We start from the raw sequence: 6,358 nt of genomic DNA, 5'->3' as shown, positions 1-6,358 counted from the left end.
AAAAGTATTTTGGAATTAACTGATTTTAGAATGGTATCCCAATTTCCGATTGATTGCATGCACTTAGTGGACCTAGGAGTTACAAAAAAGTTATTAAAATTTCTTCGTAAAAGAGGCAATGTAACATCCATTAATGAGAAGTTGAACTTTATCGCAAGTTTTGTTCCCTCAGAGTTCAGTAGCATAGCTAGAAGCTTAGTAGAGATGAACAATTGGAAGTCAACGGAAATTAGGCAATTTTTGCTCTATACTGGCGTTTTTGTCCTCAAAGACACCAACCCCGATGTATACTACAATTTTTTGCTGCTGCATAGTGCCATTACACTTCTTTCTTGTGAAAGGACATCCCAGACATAAGCTGACGTTGCCCAAAAAATATTGGAACTCTTCGTTACTTATTAATAATAATAATAATAGATTGGCGCTTACACATATGTTAGTGTTTGGCCGAGCTTCTCCTCCGCTTTGTGGCGTGCGCCTTGATATTGTCACACTGAGCGGAGGGACCTACAGTTTTACGCCGACTCCGAACGGCGATTGTATTTTTATGAGAAGCTGTTTTTCATGGCAGAAATACACTCGGAGGTTTGCCATTGCCTGCCGAGGGACGACCGCTGTTAAGAAAAAACCTTTTTTACTTACTTTGGTGAAATATATGGTGATGAGTTTATAAGCTTTAATGTTCATGGATTACTCCACCCATCGGATTGTGTGAAGCAATTTGGTCCTTTGGACTCATTTTCAGCATATAAATTTGAAAATTTTATGCAATATTTAAAAAAGATGATAATACTTGTAAACCAAATAAGATCTTGCAACAAATATCGTTGAGACTTAAAGAAAGGCAGGAATATATATCTGAAAATACGGATTCAAAGGTAGGATCATTTAATTTAAACCACAATAAAGAGAGAGATTGTTACGGTTTTAGTCAAAAATCGGGTCCTCTCAAGAAGATAGGTATAATAAAGACAGCGAACTCAGAAAAACTGCTATGCAATGCCTTTGAAAAATTAGAAAGCTTTTACGAAGAGCCACTTCACTCTTTCCCGGGTTTGGGAATTGTTGTTGCAAGTCAGCTAAGCACTGTGCAATTTTTTTCGAGGGAGGACCTAAATCATAAATATTTTAGTATACCGTATGAAAAAAACTATAGCTTAAAAAACTAAAAGCTCGCTATTATAATTTCCATTCGTACCGTCATCAGGTACATATGTAACTTGAGAATAGAAATCGCTGCATCTTTTAGGCGCATCAATATTACATACTTACATCCCGAGCTAATAAAAGGGAGGTAATAAACATTTGCTAATTCCGCTGTTACACCACATGTTTCACGATTTTCATAATTAAACTGCACATTTAATTTTGCCATACAAAATAATTTACAAAATAATAATTTAAATCATTTAAATTTTAATACAATTTGCGAAATGAGAGATAACTTGAACGCTAAGATAAGTCATATTCCAGAAGCTCAGGAATGTAATCGGAAGTATAACCATTATTTAATCATTAATATTCAACAACTCTTCTTTTCTTTTGTCAGTTTCAGCTAACCAACCACCTCTAAAAAGAAAGCGTTTTTTCACAAAAAACGATTTCAATAATACAACTGAAAACAAACCGAGTACGAGTACCAGTGCAAATATCTCAAATGAGGGTAATTTATTACAAACATTGTAACTGAATCAAATTTTTCACTAATTTATATAAAACCTTGTTTCGGAAATTATGGAAACCTTGAAAGTGGTCCAAAACGAATTGATAGAAGGCATAAACATAATTAACCATAATGTAAGATATTCACTTTCCAGCATGTGCTGTAACCAAAACATTTTTAAGCAAAGCAAGAAGTCCGTTAAAAAAGAGTACATGCATAATTTTCATTGTCCTTTTACATTAGCAAACTAAATCCACATCTCCGAGGCATTGGAACAGGTTCAGCAAAACGTATGTTGTATTTGAGATCCCTATTATAAAAATTTACATATGTACTTAAAAACATAAAAAAATATATTTTTTCAGGCCGTTAATAAAAGTGAAATGGAAGCGCAAAATATGATATTACGAGAATGCAAGGTGGTAGCAAAGAAGATTGAGAGGTCGGTTTCTCGAATGACTGGAGAAATTTCTGACAAAATTTTAGATGACATCGCCAGTTATCTGCCATTGCAGTCCGATTGCGCAGTGGATTTGATGGAAACCAAATTAAGAGATCAAGAGTATGCACGAGCCATGGTAAAGAATTATATGATGGAATATTTATTTTACATTCTAATTGCTGTACATATATTTTTCAAAAGGCCACATACATCATAAACTTAAAAGGTGTGTCTGAAGACGTAGGCAGCATCCTCAAACATTTATTTACGGACGAAACATTGCTGCAATTCAACTGGGACGGAAGATGGGAGAGAAAACCACTACTGGTTGACACAATCTTACGAGGTAATATGCACCCATATTATCGACACTACTTCTAACGTTCTGACCATTTATTTATTTTATTAATTATTTATATTTATGCACCTATATAAAAACATTTCTAACATACTTTGTAAAAAATTATCAAAAAACCACGCAAGTTTTTAGCCGTTTAAAACTTGCAAAATATTATGCTAACATTGCATGCGCTGTAAATCTGCATACCCGAATTTTTTTTAGAGAACGTGATTTAAAAGTTTTAAATTTGGATTACCATTTTTGGAAATTTTGCGATTTTTAATAAATCTTGTACAAGGTTTGAAACTTTGAGTTGCTCGGTTTTCGTTTTGGTACCATAATTAGTTCGTAGGACATGAATCAGTTTCCTATTTACTTTTAAATGTTCAGGAATTAGTTTATAAGATTTTGTGAAAAAGTATTTAACAAAAAATCCCACTCTGTTCAATATCTGTTTTATGTATGTGCATATGTACGCTGGTGGCAGAACTAATACAAACGCCAATTTTTAACTAATTTTTGGCTACATTTCCTTTGTGTTTATTTAATGTTTAATTACAAAGTTTGAAATGTGGATGTGTATGGCGTTTGTCATACAACCAGCTTGACTTTTATAACATAATCCAGTGGCGCAATTTTCTGCTTCACCCTTATGACGGTTTTGTAATTTTTTTGCATAAATTATTAAAACACATGGACCAAAGTTGACAGTTACTTCGAAATGTACATGTCAAAAAACTAAATTCGGACGTTGTCAGCGCTTTTCTTTATACTGAGATTAGTCGCTATATATAATAAAAAATAGGATACTGGTAGCTATGGCTACTATACCAGCAACTGGACAGCAATCGCCATACATATTGGAACCATTAATAAGCAAAAGAAATGCACTGAAATAAGTGGTTTCTATTTTTTCTGTCGCCAGTGTATGTGTTTTAAGAAAAAAATTTCAGAACTTTTTGAATTTTTAGTTCGTAAGACATTGATTATTTACCTTCTAATATTTTAATGATTAATAATTAGGTCATAAGATTTTATGAAAATAAATGAAAACAAGTAAGAAAGTCTAAGTTCGGGTGGAGCCGAACATTAAATGCCCGGCGCAAGTATTAAATATATGTTTTTTCACCTTTCCGAAAGGGACCGCTAGATGGTAAGCGAGGGTGTATCAATTTTGAGTAAATTAGCGTCCTTAAATTTCGAAATATTGCAGTTTCAAGCATTTCTGAAATTTACCGTTATATGAAAAGCGGCCGTAATTGTAGTCCGATTTCAATAATTTTCAACGTTTTGCTTTTATGTGGCAAGCACAACAAAAATACCGAGTTTGGTACAAATTGATAGAACGGTTGCCGATGTACATATATGTGGTCATAAGTGGGCGGTGCCACGCCTATTTTCCAAAATTTTACCATAAACGTATTTCTTGGTAAAGAATTGTCGCAAGCATAAATTTTGAATAAATTATCTTTAATATTTACTGATCTATCGAAGATTTTGTATTTCTATAAATTACCGTTATATGAGATGTGGGCGTGGTTAACGTCCGCTTTTTTTTAATTTAATAAGCTGTACCAAGGCCAACAACTGTGCCAAGTTTGGAAGAAATTGGTGCAGCGGTTACCAAGATATACACATGTAACCATTAACCATAAGTGGGCTTGGCTACGCCCACTTTCCAAAAATTTATAATATTCTTATTGTTCGTCTAAAAATTGTTGTAAATATAAATTTTAAGTGAATAAGCTTCAGTAGTTACTAAAATATCGCAGTTTTCGTATTTCCGAAAATTACCGTTATATGGGATGTGGGCGTGGTTATTGTATGATTTTTAAAATTTTCGGCCATTTAGTATGCTGTACCAAGGCCAACAATTGTGCCAAGTTTGGAAGAAATTGGTGCAGCGGTTACCAAGATATACACATATAACCATTAACCATAAGTGGGCTTGGCTACGCCCACTTTCCAAAAATTTATAATATTCTTATTTGTCGTCTGAAACTTATTGTAAATATTAATTTTGAGTGAATTATCTTCAGTAGTTACTAAAATATCGCAGTTTTCGTATTTCTGGAAATTACCGTTATATGGGAAGTGGGCGTGGTTACAGTACGATTTCGCCCATTTTCAATACCAACCTACCTTGGATTAACGGAAACCTACATACCAAATTTCGTTGAGATATCTCGATTTTTGCTCGAGTTATCGTGTACACGGACGGACGGACAGACGGACAGACAGACATGGCTTAATCGATTTCTCTATTCATTCTGAGCATTTATGTATACATTTGTCTATATCTATCTGGATTCGTTTTGGCTGTTACAAACAACCGTTATGTGAACAAAATTAATATACCCTTGTGCACAAGTGCGCTCGGGTATAAAAGTAATAATAAGTAGATATTAATTGTGTCATTAAAGATAGCTTTCTAATCATGCGTGAGAGATCAGACTTGACGAATTTGTACATCAACTGATCATCAGGAATGATAGGAAAAACTGTCAGACCTGTAGCCCGTTTCTGTATCTTTGCGATATGAATTATATCGCAAAATGGAACCCTTCTGCATAGATATCGCAAGGTAGTGTTTCTGTAAGTGTGGTGTAAATGAATTTTCGATATACCTTGCGATATTTATATCGCCAGCTCTAAGTGTAGTGATATTTGGCGCAAAAAGCAAAATTAGTGAAGTGTGTGCTTATAAATACCTTAAGTTTCTTTATTTTATTAATTTCATCTTGCAGAAAAAAAGCTAGAAGTGGGAAAATTACAAAAATTCAGAAAGTAAAACTCCTGGATTTAATGAAAAACAACAAGAAGGTGGCATGGGAAATTTTGGCGGTCCAAATAGCGCCTCGCACAGCCGCAATGTGTGGGAAGCCGTTGCTGTGGAGCTTAACGCAGCTGGAGGAGCTTGCAAAACAGCCGAGCAGTGGAAAAAGGTATATATATGAGTGCTTTTTAAAAAAAGGTATGATGAAGTCATAATATATATTTTTTGTAGAGTTGGGCCGACTGGAAGTGCGCAGTAAAAAAACAGCAGGCAGAAATTAAAAAGTTTCAAAACCGAACCGGCAATTCTTCCCGTCAGCAATGGTGGAAGGAGATGGCAGAACAAAAGAAGCTGGCTTTACAGAAGTAATATGCTTGTGTCGATGGTCCTCTGCAAGACGACATAACTCAAAACTAAAAAAAAAACTTACTACTGTTAAGCGGCACATGTCTCTAATCCTCGCCTAATCCTTCCTAGATATTTATAAAGCAGTCATAAAGATTTAGTAAGGATAAGACATGGATTACACAAGGATTAGGGGAATTTGTTATTGTTCAGTAGTAAGGTTTTTTTGGTTATGAATTGGGTCTTTATTGCAGAGGACCATCGATATGTTTATCAAAAGGTAGTTTCTACTTATAAATATAATATAAATGAGGAGGACGAAGAAAACGAGGTAAAATCTTTAATAGACTCCCCAAATGGGGCTTTTTATCATAAGCCATCGACCTCACGAGCCAAAAATAATTCATTCAGCAGCTCCTTTGCTGAAATTAAACAATATATTAAGGAGCAGGATGAAAAAAATGGAATTGAATGAAAAGCAAACAAAATTATTAACCGATATTTTGCAAAGACTTAAGTCAATCGATGAATAATTGAAACCAGCTGTTTTGAATAATTAATGAATGTATTTGTTATTATAAATGTACCCTAGCGACCAAAAGTGAGTGCATGGTGATTTGTGTTAAATATTTGGATTGTTTTTATAGCTAGATTTTTTTTTGTTATTTTTTATAAAAATGTTCATGCTTTAAACAAACATGACAAACTTTATGCAGAATTTAGGAAATGTCAACAATTTTTCATCAAAATTTTTAACTTTTTAATCTAACTTTTTCAAAAAATTTTGGGTAT

At 33.9% G+C, this 6,358-nt stretch overlaps 1 pseudogene; it reads left to right on the top strand.

Annotated features, from left to right (window-relative positions):
• Positions 1 to 2,046: 2,046 nt before the first annotated feature.
• Positions 2,047 to 5,855, top strand: LOC118756206 (annotated as a pseudogene).
• Positions 5,856 to 6,358: the final 503 nt, after the last annotated feature.

Source organism: Rhagoletis pomonella, unplaced genomic scaffold (genome assembly GCF_013731165.1).
Source record: "Rhagoletis pomonella isolate Grant_MI unplaced genomic scaffold, Rhpom_1.0 Rhpom_scaffold_09266, whole genome shotgun sequence".
Classification (NCBI taxonomy): Eukaryota; Metazoa; Arthropoda; class Insecta; order Diptera; family Tephritidae; genus Rhagoletis; species Rhagoletis pomonella.
The sequence above is the reverse complement of the archived record's forward strand: the minus strand, read 5'-3'. Positions and strand labels throughout refer to the sequence as shown.